General features: G+C 37.1%; 1 protein-coding gene across 2 annotated transcripts in view; it reads left to right on the top strand.

The window, feature by feature from the left end:
- Positions 1-2,965: 2,965 nt before the first annotated feature.
- LOC106074202 (C-type lectin lectoxin-Lio2-like) overlaps positions 2,966-22,246 on the top strand; it is a 41,821-nt gene continuing 22,540 nt past the window's right edge. Inside the window, exon 1 of one of the 2 annotated variants that reach the window (XM_056011475.1) lies at positions 2,966-3,121. The gene's annotated coding sequence lies outside the window, so the exon portion shown is untranslated. Of the gene's footprint in view, positions 3,122-19,599; positions 19,882-22,246 lie in introns of those variants that run through there. The other variant, XM_056011478.1, reaches the window with a different exon arrangement.

Below are 22,246 nucleotides of genomic sequence, written 5' to 3'. Positions count from 1 at the left end.
CACCCACAATAGATAGGTCACTAACACCCCTGAAATAGCTCATTTAACACACTTAGCAGCGTTGCTCCAAACGGATAGTTTCTTTTATTTCCAAGAGAATGTACAAGTATACTTATTAAATATGTATGCTTTCTTTTTTTCTCAGCATATGCTTTGAGAAACAAAAAAATAACCTTTGAACCTTTTTAGCACGTACAAGACTGTAGTGAAAAAAATATAATTTTACTGATTTTAAACACAACCGACTGGCAAACTAATCGACAGACTGATAGCACAAACGCAATATCTGATTTCCATCTTAGAACTTCAATTACTGCAGGAACAATTTTAACGGACGTAAAGTTTAAGTTTTTATGCTGAAATGTCATTAATTATTAATTATTCCTCAAAGTTCAAAAGAGCACTTTCTTTGTGCTCAGTTATGACAGTGAATAATTTATACATTCCAGTGCAAAATGTCTTTGCGCTAGCTTCGATATAGGCTAAGAGAGAAAAAAAATATCGTTATTTTAGAGCGAAATCGATCGTATGCAAACACATTAAAAGGTAAGGCTGTTGTTTTTTTTTACACTACACAGGTATGAGAAATGCAATTTCATATCATGGACTGTAATTATGTTTTAGACGTGGGTTCTCCCGCACCGAGTGGGGGATGTCTCACGCTCACACAGCCTCTTGTGCTGAATTTTAAAAATTACAATAAGTTGGTTAATGACTAAAAACGGGGTGGGAATTACACATTTATTTCATTTGTGTAATCTGATGGTAGCTGTAATTAAACTTATGCTAGCAGGCTAATAATACTTTAAAATATCTAACAAGGTTCATTTATCTCTTTAGTATCTATGTCTATATATGTAAGTATACATTGAATAGAATGCTGGGGGTGGCGTTACATAAAGTCCAGATTAGTAGCTGAAGCTGAACGTTTTTAGTGCAGTCGTTTTGACGCAGCCTTTTTTTTAGGAGGGGGGGGGAGATGAGGGTTCAAACCCTACCCGCAATATCCCCCGCCTTCCTGTTGGATGTTTGGGCTAGGATGTAATGGTCTTCAATTCTGAGGGAACATGTAAAACATACAAACTATGAAAGATCAAGCTCCTACCTGAGACCATGATATTGACATTCTTCCCACATCCCCATAAATTGAAGAAACATATAGTTAGAGGTAGCATACTATCAATATAAATATTAAAACCAAAGCATTCAATATATCGTTAGTGACGTAACAGGAATCACATAAATAACTTAAATCCTAAATCTTATGGAGAAAAAAAATGTATATACACATATACAACATATAACACATATACAACAAATAAGTAAGTATTTTTCTTTTTGGATATACAATTAAATGAACATATATATATATATAATGTGACAGAAACATTTCTTTCCAAAGCAGTTCCAATATAACGAGCATCTTGCCAAGATAGCTGCGCCAGTTCGACAATCATGCCAATATGGCTGCCAATAAACGGCTGCGCCAAATCGTCCGTTTTGCTCTGTATTGTGACTAGCCATACTTTGGATTTCCCCTTTTTCCTTTACTGCGGGCATGTTTGGAACAGTAACGTCTTCAAGACCATTTAGGAAATATTCCTTCTCATCAAACTAAAAACAAAACCATAAACGATCAGTCAAGTAACAGTTAAGTAACAATGGTCCTAAAAAAAGAAATATGAATGAAGAAAATTCTGATATTTAGAACCGCTTTTAAACTGACAGAGAGCTGATGTATTAATGAATTACACCATAATTTTAGGTGGTATACAAAATTAAGCCTTATGAGTGATACATTTTTTTATTCTATACGCTTGGACAAATTCGTATAAGTGCTCTGCCTTGCTATAGTGCCACTGGAGCATGGAACAAGCTGTTGTAGTATCAAGCAGAAAAATCAATGATTAGTGGAGATAACGTCTCCTAATTATCACATACAAGATACTCAAATACATAGAAGTAGGAACTTGTGACCTTCCTTTCAAAGGAACGTCTGTAATTTATAAGATAAGCATAGAAACGTGATTTCCATGTTAATTAGCTTTAACTAAAAAAGATATTCTTTACTTTTGGTCACAGTAAGAACATGAGCTCCCGCCTCGCACAGGGTCAAACTGTACCTCGGTTTATTTTGAAAACATGACAAGCGGGTCATTGAAATAATTACCACTGAAGTAAAGTCAAATCAAGTTGTGCAACCTTCATTGGACAGACGAGATATCTAGTACAAGTTATTTATCTAAATAAATGTGCGAGATTTAAACAGTATTTTTTTTTACAGTTACAGCAGTTTCAAATTAGGGCTGCTTTGTAGTGTAGAGTTCTCTTCGGTCTATCGTCACGCTGGTTCCCAAATTGAAAAGGTTCTGTCTCCAGACGTCTTGTGGGAGATTTGGTCTAAGATGCATTAATCGGCATTTCTGAAGTAGCACCTGAAAAATGGAGAGAGAGACAGACAGAGAGAGACAGCAAGAGAGAGAGAGAGAGATTTGAGTGTAACACAGAGACAAACAGAGAGAGAAACAGAGACACAGAGAGAAAGATGGCCAGAGAGAGAGAGAGAGAGAGAGAGAATAGAAGGGAGAAATGATTGGATTACAGGCAGCGATACCCACGTACTTACGTACACTTTAAATATATTAATTGAAAATGTAATATCAATTAAGTTTTTGTTAAATGCATATTTTGTTAGAATTTACAAATATATTCCAAATACTGAGTCCCCCTTTATGAATGTGGCCCTGAATAGTCATGCTTGTCGTTGAGCCGGCCACGTCTTATAGTGAGATTATGTGGTTTGAGCCTGTACAACATGTACAATAATGTACACACGGTACAAACAAGTCACCAAAACAAAGTAAGAGGGTATATTTCGACACATTGACAGTGATTTACTGAGTGGCTCTTGTTACTCCACAACAAACACACAGGCTGGTCGTTTGTAATTTAATAGTGTCGAAAGAGAAGACAACTCCGGCGGATGATTGCCAGTCAAGTAACATGTCAACAAAACCTGGAACAAATAGCAGTCTGTCTCTACTTGACTCGCAATGCCCACAGTTAACTCCCTTTTAGGCTAATGACGTTTTGCACTTTGTGGATTTTAAATACTTGAAAAGTAAGTGATTGATTTAACTAATTTTTTAATGTTTGTTAACGCTAGCTAGATAGATATAGATAGATAGATAGATAGATAGATAGATAGATAGATAGATAGATAGATAGATAGATAGATAGATAGATAGATAGATAGAAAGATAGATAGATAGATGGATAGATAGATAGATAGATAGATAGATAGATAGATAGATAGATAGATAGATAGATAGATAGATAGATTGATTGATTGATTTATTGATTGATTGATACACTTCTTACTTAGTGTTCATCAATCATAGAACTTTACTGTATGGGTTTATGCTCTTTAGTGACACTGTTAATATCTTCAAAGTTGTAAAAGACTGCGTTTACTTCTTGGACAGTTTTTTCTTTCAAAAAATTTTCTATATAGTTATTTGATTAGCTTTCGATTCTTTTAAATAAACTTAAAGATTATAAATGTATAAATGAAGCTTAGTAATATGCATAGCGCGGGAGGCGGGGGGGGGGGGGGGTTGGTAGCGGTCTACCGGTTCTCGTAAAAATGTTGACTGTGACAGTCGAAAAACAAAAATTACTGTCTCTGTTTTTGACAAAATGATGGCTGAGTAAAGCCGCTTTGTTTCCAAACCAAGGGATCTCACGTTTGAATCCCGGTTAAAACTGGATTTTTTTATTTCTGGGTATTTTTAGGACGTCTCTGAGTCCACCAAACCCTAATAGGTATCTGACATTGGTTTGGGGAAATAAAGGTGGTTAGTTGTTGTACTGCCTACCAGAGAAAAAAGATAATCTTTACAACGATCGATCAAAAAGTCTGAAAAGGAGACTTAAAAAAGAATAATAATGATATAAAATAAATAATAATAACTTCCATGATTACTAGACCTAGATCTAAAAAGCTTGTTTACTGAGACAGTAGATCAAAATAAACTAGTTAACGCACGTTCATTTTTATATCTTCATTTTTGAATTTTGAGGAAATAGAACGGACCCATTGCTTCTTCCAGGATAGCGATGAATATGGAATAAATTAGGCGGTAAATATTATTCACCAATGAGTGGAGTGTTTACTGAGGGTAATTCACAACCTCATGACCAAACACAAGAGGTCGGTCTACTCCCTGACTCGCACCCCACACAATTGAGAGGTGATGTTGGTGGTAGAACAAGAGGAGCCAAAAGGATCAAATGGACGAGAGAAATGAATATAGACATTATCAAATCGTTCTTCCGTGTAAACATTTGTGATGATAAACCTCTCCCAGGTTATAGGCAAAATGGAAATTGTCCAAAATAACAATATACCCCATTGTTATATCAATCGAGGGGGTAATAACAACTGACCTCACAGACACCTTTAAGGCCCTTAACATTCCTAGGAACATCCTCGTTGCCTGTCAGAGGGCGGTACTGCTGCAGACCTGCCACATCACCAGAAAATTCCTCAGTGGAAACTGTTAAAGGGACTACGATGAATTTTGTTTCTCTTTAGCGAAACTCGACCCTGGCAGTGCCAGAGAATGACTACTCGTTCATTTCTAACATAATAATAATATCTTAATTATCATTTAAGACGTTTGTCGTAAAATTTGAGAATTACACCTAACCAATCCTTACAATTTCTGTAATTTATAAGATAAGAAAGATCGAAATATACGTTCTAGAGTTTAATTGGGTCTGCGCTCCGGCCATTTTTCACTATCCGGCCATGATAGTTTCCATCTGGATATCTCTGCAGAATAGTTGGCCGGATAAGCCTACACTTTGTTCTAATTTGTTCGTCTGAGCTTGAACTAAATGACACTGACCAGACGTCTGTATAGCTATGCAATACTCCCCACTCTTTATTTGTGTAGTCCATTACATGTAGTTTATAGATAGTCGCGTGATCTTATTAAGTCAGACGAGATTAAGGTATCTTGTTAAGACAACATGATGTCACAGTGTAGAGGTCACACATTATAAGTTTGTTTATTTAGCCCTATCCCGTTAATATTGTTAGGAGTGGGGGGAATCTACAGTGCTTATAGAGTTTAGTAAAGTTTTGATTATTTATTGAGAACTGGAAGTACTTGGTAATGTAATTTGGTTATTTTTAGAGGTAATATATGCTGGTCCAAATATTAGTGGCTGAAATGGTCTTGGATGTGTTTGGGTCGTTTCCTATTTGTATTGATATTGAGTATTATCGTGTTTTGTTATACATTAAAAATATTGCTTTGATAATGTTTGTAATTTGTATGTGCTACTACAAGCTTACATTTAGCCCATGTCAATGGGTATTAGTGTCACGAATTGATACTGTGACCTAATTCTACCTCTTTCCAGAAACTTTGGTCAGGTCAAAGATGTCGCAGAACAAATACGTATTAATTATAACTATCCAATCAGGGGAAAAGGTCAGGAAAAAAAAGTCGTATACGTTTTTAGAAGGTCATAGTTAATAAAATATTTAGAATAAAGGTTTCTATGATTATGGAAAATGCGGTTTCAAAAATATAAATTCGGGAAAAGCAAGTTAGTCGGGGTCCTTGCGTTGTAACTGTCTTTACATTGTAACTGTCCTGGCGTTTTAATGAGTTCTAAACAGTATGTGGGTGCACTAGTTGAAGTTAAAGTTGTATTAGTACAAAGTTAAATGTTAACAAGATATCTATGTCAAGTTGTTGAATGGAAAATCTATGAATTATTGGAATCATAAGATTGAGGAAGGAATAAAGACGAAAAAAAACAAAGGAACACACAAGTTAAAAGGGGGGTTTAAACTCAAAACCCTTTATGGCTACGCTAATAACATTTCTAGTGCGTAATTTGTTGTTATTTTTAGCGGCCCCCGATATTAGTTTTGTGTGAAATGTCTGTCCGTCTGTCCGTCCGTCAATGATCAATAACCGACTTTATTGGTGGCTTTATTGGTGGCTAGAAAGTACTGTCTCACTCCACAATGCACAAGCTGGCTTCAGGAAAGCAAGTAGAACAGAAGATTACCGCTTTCGTTTTATCCAGGATACAGTAGAAGGGTTTCATGAAAACAAGCACACTACAGCAGTTTTTATAGATTTGCAACAAAACAAGCCTATGATTGAGTGTGGAGAAAAGGTCTATTTTTGAAGATGAAAAAAATGGGCATCCATGGAAAAAAGTACAGCTGGATCAGGGCATTTTTAAAAACTAGAACAATCCAAACCCAATTCGATGGTGCAATCTCGTAAAAAAACGTTTGGAAGAAGGACTACCACAAGGTTCAGCCCTTAGCTGCACTCTCTTTCTAATCTTCATGAATGACCTCCCAGACCTCATTTCGATCAATAAGGCACTTTATGCAGACGACCTTTTAATTTGGACTACAGATACATATCCAGTGCTGAGTAGATCCAAACTAAATAGAGCCCTCACAACGATCTCCACATATTCAAAATTATGGAAAATGGAAATAAACAAAGAAAAGTCAGTTTATTCAATCTTTAGTCACAGCAACAAAACAGCAAAAAGAAACTACATCCTAAAATTAGACTCACAACCAATAAATAAAGAAAAAAATCCAACATATCTTGGTGTAAAACTAGACCAAAGACTGTCTCGAAAACACTTTATGGCAGATTTAAAAGAAAGGGCATCACAAAGATTAAACATAATAAAACACCTAGCAGGAACATCCTGCGGAGCTGAAGAAAACCTTAAGACAGTTATACACTGGATACGTCAAATGGATAACTGTCTCTCCATACAAGTAGCTGTCAACAAAACCTATCAATCATCATTAGACACAATCCAAAACCAAGCCTTGCGTCTAATCAGTGGAGGTATGAGAACTACTCCCACAGCAGCCTGTGAAAAAGACTCCAATATTGAACCTCTTAAGTTAAGGTGCAACACAGCAGCATTAGAAGCTATTTAGAGATACAGATGGTTGGAGGACGATTATCCTAATAAACTACTAACACAGAGAAATAGGAAAAGCAACCCAAAAAAAAAAGGACTGTTCCAACTTACTGACGAACTAGCCCTAAAACACCAACTACCCAAGAACACAGAATTACCAGATTTTCAAACATAACGCCCAGACTAAACTACAAACAACCAACCATCAAAACACCTTTACTAAATAACACCTTAAAAAAAGAATCAAATATATACAGACGGATCAGCTTTCAAAGCTACCATCAATGCTGGTCTTGATGCCTTCCTGATCTTACCTAAAAATAAACACTTTGAAATAAGTGCACCCTGTGGCGATTGCTGCTCAAACTTCCAAGCCGAAATTGAGGCAATTTCCATAGCACTCCAGACAGTGGAAAAGAAATTATATGAAGGAGTGCAACCACCATCAGATACTGTTGTCTTTACAGACTCCCAATCTACTCTGCAAGCACTTAACAGCAGCACCTCAAACAGCCCAAGAGAGTTGACAACACTAGTTGTGATAATCAATCAGATGATATCAAAATTAAATATCAATATCACACTACAGTGGATCCTTAGACACATTGGCATCATGGGAAATAAAAGGCAGATAAGCTATCAAAGGCAGGTTCATCTATGGAACAACCAGATAGACCTGTTAACTACCTCACCCTAAGGTCAATGTTAATCAACAATCACAAAGAGGAGTGGCTCAAACAATGGGCATAAGGAAACACAGGCAGAGCCATGTACAAAGAAATGACTATGCCTAACAAACTGGACAGTATTAACTTCCTCCCCCGCAAAGAACAATCTACAATTTTCCAACTAAGAACAGGACACACACCACTATTAAATTACCATCTGAACAAAATAAACTCTACACAACTCCCCATTTGCAGACACTTCGCCCACTCCTTTGAAACCGTAAACCATATCCTCTTTGAATGCCCCTCCCTAATCCACCTTAGGCAGACCCTACTTCCACTACAGCCCAACATAACCAACACCCTGTACGGCAGTGCTGAACAACTGAAGAAAACAGCACACTTTTTTTTCTTGGCACAGTCTGCAAAAGAGCTCACAGCTCAGCAGCAATAAAGCTGGATAGAAGAAGAAGAAGAAGAAGAATCACTTATGCAAGCAGTTTTTTCAAAAAAATACACAACTTTTACAACTATTAACTATTAAACACTCAAACACTTGAGGCTCTTTATTAAGGGAGACGACTGTTTTCCATATTTTTAACACAGTTGTAGATTTTTTGTCAAAAATTTTTGTTTTTATATTTGTATTGTTAAGTTATAGTAAGTTCTGTTATACTAAGTACTATGATTACACACAAACAAATGTTTACTATTTCTTTAAAGAGAAAAAAATCTATTTAGTATGCATTATAAGTTAGGCATAATTATAAACAAATAGTTATCTTGTAAACTGCATTTTTCCAATTATACATTACACTAGTACTATTGCCCAATGGAAATGTATTTTTATACTTGAGGATTCAAATAAAGAGATCGAGCCTTTTCAAAACTATTACATCAATTATAAGACCTTCAGGGGAGGCGGGGTAACTGAGCAGTAAAGAGCTTGGCTTCCGAACCGGGGGTCCCGGGTTCAAATCCTGATGAAGACTGGGATTTTCAACTTCGGAATCTTTGGGCACCTCTGAGTCCACGTAGCTCTAATGGGTACCGACATTAGTTGTGGAAAAGTAAAGGCGGTCGGTCGTTGTACTGGCTATATGACACCCTCGTTAACCGTAGGCCACAAAAACAGATGAACTTTACATCATCTGCCCTATATACCACAAGGTCTGAAAAGGGGAACTAGTTAGGCCTGGTTCACATCTAACTTTTAATTTACTTTCACTTATCCTTTGATCTGCTGGACCGTTGGAGCACTACACAAGATCTGTCAACCTTCTTTCTCCATTCTGTCATTTGCCTTTGATATAATTTCATTCGAATGTTCTTTCTGAAAATATTGAAGCCTGCCTGGGTGGACCACTTCGGGGGACGATTATGAGTTTGAGTTTCCACACAAACTGTCTTTGTAACCTTGTTATATATTGAAAATATATTTTTAGCTTCAAACCTTGCTGAATGGGAGTTGAAACTCAAAACCCTCTCTGGCTATTATCATAGAGTTTAGAGTTTGTAATTTGCTTTTTTTATATTGAAGAGATGGTTTTAAACACAAACAACTTATGACTACGCTCATAGAATGTGGTGACTGATATATATATATATATATATATATATAAATATATATATATATATATATATATTTCTTACACTCTCTTTCACTTTGTTTTTCTTACACTCTTTTTCCTTCTGTTTCTTACACTCTCTTTCTCTTTCCCTTTCTTACACTCTTCTTCTCTTTCGTACACTCTTTTTATTTCTCTTTTTTTTTACTCTCTCTTTCTCTCTCTCTATTTTACACTTTCTTTCTCCTTCTTTTTCTTATACTCTCTTTCTCCTTCTCTTATTCTCCGCTCCCTACGCACAGCGCCTATACATCTTTAGTAGAAAGTAATACGAGAAAAAAAATAAACAGGACAACCGAAACCATCAGATCAACAAAGAACACGAACAGAAAATAACCTCCGGGAAGGGGGAGGCAGGGCTCCACATGCGTGCCCTTGACCTTTTACAACGGCAAAGTGACGTAGGGATGAAGTACACAATAATAGTTCGATACCCTGAGGCAGTTTGAATATACGCTAAAGACAGTGGCGCAGCATCCATGGCGCAAATGGGTTCAATGAACCCTGGCCCACGACCAATAGGGGCCCACAACTGTGGCGTAGCAACCATGGGGAGAAGGAGTTCATTACGATTGGGCTCATGACTCGTGGCTTTATGGGGCCTAAAATTTAAAACTTAGAAGAACATTTAGTGTTCATGCAGCCCTAACTGAATCAAACGTTATGACATAATTACTTTTTTTTTAAAAGTACTATCTTTACATTGAAATGTCTATACATTTAGATGACTAATTTTTTGTCACATACTAAATTTGTCCTATTAGCTGGAGGTGGGGCCCACCAAGATGTTCTTGAACCCGGGCCCTCAGGTACCTTGCAAAGCCACTGGCTAAAGACAGCAACGTGTCCTCTTTCAATTGCTATTTACCATCGAAAACTCTGTAACACTAAAAAGAATGGCTGCCTTTCCGTGTTGTATGCGATCTATTGTCTCAGTGGTCCCGGGTTTGAACCTGACCCCCGCCATCCCTGCAGTACTCGGGGAGGTTTGAGCATTCGTTCTTAAGGAACATCCGAAACACTGATCTATAAAACGAAACGTCGTATAAAGTTCTATGTTTCCAAAATGTTCATCTTTTACAAAGCTTATATTAAGTCACTCAGTCTGACTGTCTGCCTATCTGTCCGTCTGTTTGTCTGTCTGGTAAAAAAAATTGTACACGTTATTTCTCACACATCCAATCTCGGATCCAGCTGAAATTTCGCACATTTGTTACTTTCACCCGACAAAGCAAGAATCAATTTAAAAATAGCCAAACAGTTAATTAACTATAGGTAATTAAATGTTTTGTTTGGTATCTTGATTAAGGGAAAGAAATTGTACTTGATTGAAGTGGTGGTATAAGCTGAATTAGTCCCTTTATTGGTCGACGCTTTAAAGTAAGTTTGAAACAAATAATACATAAATATACAATTTTCTATAGTCATAAGCACCTCACTAGCAGAGTGGTTAGTACGTTGTGACAAGTCAAAAACTCGCTGTCAGAGTCACTCAAATTTATCACAGCATTAATTATATATTTTCATTATTTTATTTATTTTTATTTTAATTATTTGTCCATCCTACTCCTAAATCATTCACCCGCCACACCTTTTCCGCTCCAGGCTAGACTTAGTTGACCACCTTGGAGATAACTAAGGCGCGTCCTTTCATTTATCTGCCCTTGATAGGGGAAAGGTAGACACACAATCTCTTTTGTCTTCCCGCCGGATGTCTGAAGGACAGCCGCAGTGGACACCACCTTGTGTGGAATGCAAGTCACCCCTCCCCCCCCCTTTTATCCCACGTCTCTCTTTGATCTAGGAGATCACGCGGACCAGCACGCCCATTGACCTTTCAAATGTGCGACTCCCATGTCAAGTCTAATTCACCCACTTGTAAGATAATTCTTAGCCTAGGACATTTCCTGTGTCCGCCCACATTCTCCAGGCCTGTATATAAAGTAGATTAAATCAAGCCAGACCCTTTCACTCCTCTATCGCTACCATCGAGTCTGGACTACTTCATACATTCTTTCTCCTAGAGGAATACCTGGTGCCTCCCTCAGGTGTCTGCCTATTGCCTATTTACCTGCCTATTTGTTTGATATCAAGAATCACCTACTATCTTTGTGCTTTGTGCTATTCAGCACTGCACTAGCTCACCGACCTGCCCCTATTTATTGGATCAACGATCTATTTACCTGCATCTGTGCTTAGTGCTATTCAGCACTGCACTTGCCTACTGAGATCTACTCAACTCTACCACTTGGCGCTATCGGCATTGCCCGCCTATTCGACAGCCCACCTGTCAAGCTATTAGGTGCGACGTCCCTATAGATTCAGATCTGTGTGAGACGTCATAGCTACGCCAACCCTCTGCAACTCACTGGACATATCCTGTCAACTACGCTGCCCACGGCAGATCAGCTTTGCCCGCAGTAACCTTGTGCCCACGGTAGCCGGCCACCCCCCCTACTGTGCCCACTACAGATATTAGATTTTGGGGATTGAGACTCCACAAGAACTATATCACCGGCGTCCCTCTATCCGCTAGAGCGCCACCTCCAGCTGCAGAACCTCAAGCCAGGACACAGCCAGCTGCGACGTCAACAGGAATACCAGCTAAGTCAGAGGACAAAGTGACATACTCTCTTATTAAATGCCCGAGTGATGACTAAATCTAATATTATTTAGAGATAGATGCAAACCCTCCCCCCTTTTATTCTCATATGTATATTTATGTAAATAAATATTCTTCATTTTAACTTTTGTATCTATCTTTCATTGCTTTGTCTCGTTGCGTGTCTGCTCCCGATTCATATGCTGATAGGTTGGTGTGTGATAGCTTTAAAAATAATCATCCCCTAGACATAAAACGCGCCAAACACACATCACATTTCCCCACCTGTCACATACGTCAGTTTGAGGAGACTTAGCCAAGAGTTGGAATTCACTTCGTCCAACCCCCCCCCCCCCCATTTTTGTTTTTGTAAATCCGTTTTAAAACAAATTACGATCCAAGTCACTCAGAGATCTCTTTCTTTCTTTCAGGTTGTTCAACTTTTTGGAAAAATAAATGCATTGAAAAAGCAAACACATTCACAAAATACTTCTTTCTCCTCCCAAACCTTTCTTCCACTTTAAATCTACAGACAAGTGCAGGGACTATAGCGTATTGAGAAGACTAAAAGCAAGACAAAAACAATGGGTAAAAATATTTGTAATAGCACAGACTTATTGCTGTTTCTCTAGATCTATTACAAAATTAATTACATCCAAACTAGTTGATACAATTGATACATATAAGCTTTTTTTTTCTTTTTTTTTTTAATTTTTTTTTTAAAGTCTTTTTAAATCACACATATTGGTTTTATCTTTCTAGTGTTTATGTTATTCCCAGGCTATGCTAGCATAAATTTTACATTTAAATATTTTCTTCATTCATTTTTTTTTTGTTTCTTGCTATTCTCTTTTATATCTTTAGCGGCCCCCGAAAGGAGAATAGCCACTCCTCCGTTTGTCCAGTTTAGATAAAAAAAAAAAAAAAAACATAGAAAGATATTGAAAATCCGATATCATGTGTATTTAGATTCTGGTGCACCGTCTACTTTTTTAAAATATACACAAACAGTTTTTTTTTTCTTGTAAAAAAAGACCAATTTTACAAACATTTACAATTAATAGTAAAAAAACAAAACGGAAAGGTGATGTTAGTTAAAGTAGTGATCCTTCGGACTATTTTACAAACATTCAAGCATGCGGTGTCCCTTTGTCCTGAAATAATGTTAAAAACATATTGGTAATGATAAACTAAATGTTTTTGTGACACAAGTTATTTATATGTATAAATCGAGACGTCGTATATAGTTCTATTGTTTGAAAAGAGAAGGAATGCATTTAGCACGCATATACAGTCGAGAGGCTAAGTGCGCTTGAACTTGGCTTGGCTTGGCTACCTAGAAGGAGGCTCGAGGTTCGACACCCGACTCGGCCAGAGTTACGTTTACCGAGCGTCTAAAGGCAGCACGGAAAACCAACTCCTAGATACCCCCTTCTCCCCCCCCCCCCCCCCCACTGGTTCACAAATGAGATTGGACCAAAGCGCTCTGAGCATGCTATAAGCATGAAAGTAGCGCCATATAAAAAGCTATAATATATAATATATTTAAAAACCAACTTGTAATAAATATCAATAATTTTAAATATACTCGGATTTTATTACCAAGCTATGAAAATTCCTAAACATTTAATCAAAGGAAAAAGGCCTTTTCCTTGAGGCCTTGGATGAAACATTGGCTCTTTACAAAATAATCAATTCCTTCACTGAACTTCAATTAGGTCAAGCTCACGCTAGCCGTAACTTCAAAACAGTTCATTGAAAAGATATGAATATTAACAATGTAATTATTATATAACATTAATAATTAATCTCCACCTCATAACAATACATTAAGATTCGACACCCACACGTCTCTTATTTCTCTAAGAATGTTGATAGGGTTGTGGTTGTTAATAGTTAGTTGTTCATAGCAAGTTGTTCAAAGCTAGTTGTTCATAGCTAGTTGTTCATAGCCTCACTCATGTTGAAAATATTAAAAACCTGACTGAGTGGACCACTTTTACACATTTATTTTACCTAACAAAATCATTATTCAATTACTTACTAGAAATTTTTTTTTTGTTTGATAACAAAAAATGAAAATTATCCTTCAGTATTAAGATATATTTACTTAATATGTGGGATTTCGTCCTTTTATATATTTATAAAGGCTATTTCGTCCACACCCATTCTCGGATCCTGTTGAAACTTTACACAATTATTTATTGTACTAACAAAACATGAACCAATAAAAAATATTAAACAGCTTTCAATTAATTGTTGCTAATCACTTGGCTTGATAACGAAAAAGAGAGAAAAAAGAGTTTACATTTATAGAGAGATAGTTTTGTGAATAAAAAGTTCTTCTCCATAGATAACAATATTTTTTAAAACGTATTTTATATTTTAATTGATTTATATTTTTTGGGGGATTCTAAGACAGTTAAACTTTCAGCTGATTTTAGCTTTCCCTTTATTTTTTCTATTTAAACTGTATTCTGTTCAAAAGAAAACATCTCTTTATATACTTAGAAAACCCAGTTATTAACGTGTCAGGCACTAACCATCCGTACACAGTCAAAATATGTACACATATTGTTATAGAACGAGACACAGTTTATACAGGTCGCAGTTCAACTCTTCCCTTCCCCCTTAATATTTGTTTCTGTCACACCTATGAACGACATGCTATAATCGCCCTTTCCCAATTTACCACACTTGGAGATCAACGTGTAGGCCTGGCTTTAATGTCTCGGAAGCCAACCACCAGATTGGACAGGTAAAAGCTAAGTTTACCTGTTTGCTTGTTAGTTTGATACGCTTCGAATGTTCCTTCAAAACTGAAGATTATTATAACTAAGTGCATACTTCTAGCAGAACGTCAGGGTTAAGGTTTGAACGTGGGGCACTCGAGACGACAGTACATACGGCAGACGACTTCTTTGTCTCTCTTCTTTCTCTCTCTATCACTCTCTCTCTCTTTCTCTCTCTCTCTCTCTCTCTCTGTATGTGTGTGTTTGTTTGTATGTGTGTTTGAAGCTGAGAAAAGCTCCGTGGTCTAAACGTTCTGTGTTTTACCTATAACTTGTCTCAGGGTTTCTTAGAGTCAAGTATTTTGTCCTTTTATATTCAGTAATTTAAACCTGCAGCTTCACCTGGCTGAGTGGTAAAGCGCTTGGCTTACGAACAGGGAGTCCCGGGTTCGAATACCGGGATTTTTACTTTCGGAAGCTTAAGGGCTCCTCTGAGTCCACCCTGCTCTAATGGGTACCTGACGTTAGTTGGGGGAAAGTAAAGGCAGTTTGTCGTTTTGATGGCCCCATGACACCCTTGTTAACCCGGGCCACAGAAACAGATGACCTTTACATCATTTACCCCAAAGATCACAAGGTCTGAAAGTGGAACTTTACTGTATGTTGTATCAATCTGTTGTTGTTCTTTAACCCTTAAAGCGCTGAGCTGTTATACAACGAGTGTATACAAAATGGAATTACAATTCTGAAGATTAGAGGCTAATGTACGGGTTAAGCTCAAATTAAGTATATAATTTACATTTCATCTTTCGTTATACTGAATAAGAATGTCAAATCGGAATCTATATATATATATATAATTCTTTACGTCGCCCTACCATTTGAGACACCACGCACGCCGACTCATTAGCCCTCGAGTGGAACAGTGATGAAAAGATAACACTTTTATTTCTGCAAGTCGGACTAAAGCTACCCCACGTAACTTTCGCAGCGACGTTGCCCAACCATGCAAGACACCACGCACGCACGCCGACTCTCTAACCCTCCACCCGCTCCCTCCCGCACCCACACATTCCTCGCTCTCCAGGCATGCGCACACTGTCAAACCAAAACCCACCCCAAAAAGCGGCGTATGCTACTCCGCGGGTCGACTAGTTCTTAATAATATATACATTGATCATACAGAAAATATTCGCTCTTGAATACATTATGCATTTGCTTTGTTGTAAATTGTAAATTTTGTTAACATTTTTATAGATAACTTATTTTCTAATACAAAGACACTGCCAATGTTTTCATTATTTATATTCCGATAAAAGCATTCTACACAGACCTATGTGATTTCTTTAATATACTGCATTATACAGACTGCCGTCTTATTGATCTCTCTGAGGTGTGCAATGTGTACATCTGTTACCCAGACTGAAGCAGTGATACGCATGAACTGCTAGAGAGCTCGATTATAATCTGTGATCTGTACGACTGTTTTATGTTTATGTATTGTGATGTTGCTTGTTCAGGCTGTCTTGAGGTCAACTATAGATGACTGTTGAATTTCAACCACTTACTCTGCAAGCGTTAGGGTGTTATTGTTCGGGTGTATTCCGTGTAGTTGATCACCAATCCAGACAAAACAAACACATCGGTTTTAACTAGTAAAGAGATGTAGTCAACGCTGAAGAACAATGTACCATGTATTTATTCTAAGAAAAGGCCACAGTAAAAGTCTCTGTCACTAAACACGTCGTTACCCTAGAGGATTATATCGCTAACTGATTTTCCGGTCTCTAACCCAAGATATCCCAAACGTCACTAGTCGCGTTCAATATGCGTCTTCTATGGTGCGTCGCTAAATAACTAAACTATAAATAAGATGTCAAACAGTATACATCTGTTTCTGCTGAGTTATGTGCAATATCAGCTGAAAGTTGGAAAGCCGCTGTTAGTGCAATGAAGTTTGTCTGTCTGTCCGACCGTAAGTTGGTCACATTTAGTTCTCAAAAGCTAATAGCATATATACATTTTCAGCGCGATAGCAAAAACTACTTGCTTTTTTTACAAAGCTTACATCAACTCACTCTGTCTGTCTGTCTCTATGTCTGTCTGGTAAAACGTTTGAACATGTGGTTATTTTTTTCCATTTCCCATTCTCGGATCATGTTAAAACTTTGCGCAATTATATATAAAACCTGACAAGACATGAATCAATCAGAATAAAATTACCATTCAGTTAATTAATTATTGGTGATTGATTATTTTATTTGAAATTGAAACAAGGGGAATAATTGCTACTTAATGAGAAATGTGAATTTATATAAAAAATATATGGATTTAATCCCAATTGACACGTATTATCTCCATTTACCAATTCTCAGATCAAGATGAAATTTTGCATAATTATTCATAATTGTTGACAATACACAAATCAATCCGAAAATTCTATTTATTAATCATTTAGTACTAAGTAATTAATTTTTATTTGTATAGCAGAAAGAGAGCTAAACCCTGCCATGTTAAGATAAATGGCAATAATTAGCGGTTCTTTCCCTTTAATAAGCTTTGTTTATAAAAAGTACTCTTTTTTTTCTATTTCTTGTTTAAAAAGTAAATTTGCTGACCGTTGCTTCATATAAATACACTCATGTTAGAACATACAGCTGTAAATCGGCAGAACATGAGAATGAAAGGCCATGTTATTGAAGTAAATTAAATTTTGTTATGAAAATGGTAATACCGAAGTCCAGATCTAATATTAACTTGTAAAAATTCCAACGTCATAAAAGTTTTATTCAGTTTTTCTTACGGCAGAAATTTTGAAAGTAATTTTAAGGTTTATAAGTTTAGATATAATACGGTTTTAGCGCTTTAGCTGTGTACCAGCAGTTTGGTGCTACAAGTCGACGACCGTCAATAGCATCATGTTATTACAAATTTATAAATTTATACTAATGTGCACGGCTGTTGTTCATTACCCTGATCATTCAATAAAATTCTATTTATTGTGATAATCTTCCTTATTAATTTCTGATTCTGATATTGAGAAATTACTTTGTAAAAAGGAGAAAAAGAAGAGAAAATAATATAAAGAAATGTGGTAGCGATATAATGGAAACTAATTTTTAAAACATGAAAAACATAAAAATTACTTTTTTCCAAAGACAATACCTCCTTTCTACAACTCATAGAGCCAATGTCTTTCTCTCATACATCAAATGACTGCTAGATTTTTTTTTTAAAGTACACTTTAACTCCGTCCCCTCTCCCCTTCTCGCTGAGAAAGAATCCTAGTTCAACGAGTGTACAGATCTAGTACACTTTTAAATATTCCAATGATCTAGATCTAGACTTAGAAAACGATGCGCACAATTTTCCTACAACATTCATTTATTAAACTCTTAAAGCAATAAAGCCTTACATTCGGAAACTCCCGAATCGATAGTTGAAGAATGTCATAGTACTTCCAAAGTCGATTTTGGAATTAGACCTATCCCTATATAGATTTCTCGCTAAATTACTATGTTTTTTTTTAATTTTTTAATTGAAAAATGATAACAGTCAAACTAGAGCCATTTTTTGAGATCAGCTGTACTGGTTCCTGGTTGGTTCCAGGCTCCATGAAGTTCTGGCTTAAATAGAGGTATTAAAAACAAAAAGTAAGAAAATTAAAAAGTAAAAATTAGGAGATATTTTGAAATAGGTAAAATAAGCAACGTCGAGGACGCTAAATGGAAAGATGACTGTTGACTAATTTACTTTGAGGCACAATCAAAAAAACTAATTTGATGCTGTTCTGTGGCATTTTATGTCTCGAGAGACAATCCTTTCCATTTTCAACTTCTTGTGTGACTCAAAAGCCAATCCTTGATACACAGCTGTGGTCACCTGTTGGGCATCTGTAATCACCAGGCGCTGCTGTACTTTCACCCTTCTTTCTACTACTGCTGTGTATGGCATCTACAATCCAGGACCTTTCTTTATGCTCTCTCTCCATGTGGATCTATCCAGTGCCTCTTTTTCCCAACTAATAGTGTCGCTTTGGAAAAGCTTCATGTCGCGTTTGCATACATTGCTATACCGTAAAAGTGGACGCCAAGTGGCAGTAATGCTTTTTTATTTGATCATCATACAGAATGTCCTGGAAAAGTCAACCTTGAGTCTTCCTGTGAACATGACCAAGCCAGCCAATGTGTCCCCAAAATTACTTCATGATTTATTGAAACACTTATTGATACTTCCGTGTTTCTTACTTCCTAGGCACCATAAAGGCTCGGTATGTATGGATTTGCCTCCACTCACGAGAATCTCCATTAGAAAGAAAAGCAATACGATTTTAAAATTAGATAAATTTATTGTCAGTAAAAATGCGATACACAAATTGAGAGAATTTCAGGACTAGCACTATCTAAATTGTTTCATATATTTGAAAAAAATAAAATATGTGAAGAGCGGTGACTTGCGGTAAGGCGCTTGGCGTCCAAACGGAAGGTCCCGGGTTCGAATTCTTTTAAAGACTGGAATATTTCTTTTTGGGATCTTTAGGGCGCCTCTGAGTCCACACAGCTCTACCTGATATTAGTTGGGGAAAACTAAGGGCGGTTGGTCGTTGTGCTGGCAACCTGACACCCTCGTTAACAGCGCCACAGAAACAGATGCCCCATAGATTACAAGGTCTTAAAGGGAAACTAAGAATATAGACAGTTATTTTTCTCTTCCTACGTTTTACCTTTAGGCTTACTCGACTCCTGTTGATTATTATTATAGCTGTGAGACACCTTATTATGTTGTTGTTTTGGTGTCATATTTGTTATGGCTTAGAGGGACAGAGAGTCAGTTATGATCTATATATATATTGACACTGTTTGTTTTGATTTGAGTGTGGTGACTTAAGAATAATAAAAACACAGCGATGAAAGACAGATGAAAGACAGCTGCTGCGTGTGTAAGTGTTGAGAACCAGTTTGTGTGTGTCTGTATGTATGAAGGTAAGGATGTGTGTTATATAAATCCACTGTGAGATGGATTGCTTGTCAGTGCAAAGAGATATCTTATAACGTTGTGTATATTACAATCAGTTGTTTTTTTTTGTGTACAGTTTTCGACTGAATACATCTTCATTGTGATCTATAATAAGTTAGGTGACATGGGTTGTGTTGGATGGCTGTCGTTTGATGTCTAGGGGACTTCTGTAGGCTAACACTTGTATTCCTTAAGCTATTATAGAGACAGCAACAGAGTATTACACAGGCAAACAGATCATATACAAGGTATAGTATTATAAATATTTTTTCGTAAAAGAATTATATGTTGGGTAGAAGATGGCTTTAGTAATGTACAATATAACTTTACTCTACTAAATTTACATTGATGTAATGTAATGGTTCCACAAGGTTGTCATTGCCGGAAGTGGTAATGGATGTAAGCACTCCACTACCTATAAAATGAATCTTTATCAGTAATGGCATGCGTCTCAAAAAGCGTCTGACAACCAGTCCAACTCTTGGCATTCACGTGTGGCTCAGATATTGAGTCCGGCGGAACTGTTCTCACTAACAGGACAAGGCGCAAAGCTTCTGGAGGAGGGGCTCGTTAGCAATGGCTGGCTACCCACCTAAGAGAAGGAAAACTCAGAATTCAAACCTCTGTTGCCTTGCAGCTATACCCAATCATAAGAAAAGCTTCAGGAGTCAACCCTGAGGAAAAATCAGGAGCTGACAAACCTTAGGCAGTTTGCAGCACCCATTGCTACACTTTAGCAGAACCTGTGACACCACTGACCCCAAACTGTATCAGCACTGCCGTTCCTTTGGATACATCAGCTGCTTGGAAAAGGGGGAAATGATGTGTGGGCGACATCGTTCCGACCGCAGCTAATTTCCAGGCATTCATCTCATTTCCATGAGATGATACATAGTCTAAAGGAGGCCATAGATAGAGATTGACCTAAAAATTTGGCATAAGTGTTCATCATTTGATTGGTTTGTGTGCCTATAGCCAGGGAGTGTTACTATCATCCTGCTATCTCTTGATGTGGTTGCTTCCACTGGTCGACGGCTGTGCACTTGGGTCTTAGGCGATGCTCGAGGTACATCAGGCCTATAGTGTTAGACAGCTAGTCTAGTGAGTTGGGTTGCGCACTTTATTAGACTGACAGTGAACATACATGTTATAGTGACGACATAGACTTTGGGTTAGAGATTAGAATAGACTTTTATTGATCAGTTACTGCTAGACTCTTGAGGGGATAACATCGTTATTAGTGACAGACTAGACTGTGACCCATTCTGTATTAAATGTTTGTTTGAAGTTCACCTTGAGTCAACTTGGTCATTGAGTCTGTGTTCCTGTTAGTACCTTATCTATATTTGTGACGGTGTGCATGATTTCAAGAACTCGCGATTTAAATACATCAAACAAGGTACTCACGCACTTAGTCAATCTAAGCATCTTCTAGAAATACTTCAGCTACATCTGATATACACATGCATCCGTTGCAATAGCTACAACCCTGAATGAGCAAGGCAGTGTGCAGCTGGCTGTCGATTCTGGGCAATAACTCGTTGCCACGTCACATGTTCAAAGTCGGTTAAAACTGCCCTCAGGTTTTGACGTCGCAAATCAGTGTTCAGGTCTTCTATGACGATTGGTGTCGCTGTACCGGCCCATGGGCTACAGGCCCACATGGCGATTTGCACAATTATTCATTGCCCCAAACAAAACACGAATCAATCGAAAAATTGACAAATTATTTTATTTATTAGTTGTAATTAATTAATTTTGCATTTATATGGAATAAATAAATAAATAAATAAATAAATATATATATATATATATATATATATATATATATATATATATATATAACTCAGAAAGACAGATTAACTTTGTATAGAGAATAAGCTGACTTTGATAAGGAAAGATGAGTCACGTGTAAAAATTATCATACATATACAACAATGTAATAACAACAGTTCGTGGCAGTCTTCCATAACCCAATATAAGCGTTATTATTGTTGTTTTTAGCGGTCCCCGAAAGGGGAAAAGACGCTATTAGTTTTGTGTGAAATGTCTGTCCGTCTGTCCGTCCGTCCCGTTTAGATCTCGTAAACTAGAAAAGATAGTGAAAATCCGACATCTTAATATTTTAGACTTTAGACCATTCAAAGTTCTGATGCAACGGCAACTTTTTTTTTCTGAAAGCGAAAAATTAAATTTGTAAAATCACTTATGCAAGCTATTTTTTAAAGAGAAAAAGCTAATTAGTATGCATTATAAGTTAGACTCAATTTAAAACCATTAGTAATCTTGTAAACCGCATTTCCCTAAAGGACTGGGATCTCATACACACAGACCCTTGGGTGCCTATGAGTCCACCCAGCTCCAATGGGTACAGGACATTAGTTGGGGAAAAGTAAAGGCGGTTGGTCGTTGTGCTGGCTACATGACACCCTCGTTAACCATAGGCCACAAAAACAGATGAACCTCTTACATCATCTAGCCTATAGATCACAAGGTCTGAAAAGGGAAGTAGTTAGGCCAGGTTCACATCTAACTTTGCTTTCACTTGCACCTATCCTTTGATCTGCTGGACCGTTGGGGCACTACACAAGATCCGTCAACCTTCTTTCTCCA

The sequence above is a fragment of the Biomphalaria glabrata genome, chromosome 14 (assembly GCF_947242115.1).
Source record: "Biomphalaria glabrata chromosome 14, xgBioGlab47.1, whole genome shotgun sequence".
In the NCBI taxonomy this organism is placed as follows: domain Eukaryota; kingdom Metazoa; phylum Mollusca; class Gastropoda; family Planorbidae; genus Biomphalaria; species Biomphalaria glabrata.
The sequence above is the reverse complement of the archived record's forward strand: the minus strand, read 5'-3'. Positions and strand labels throughout refer to the sequence as shown.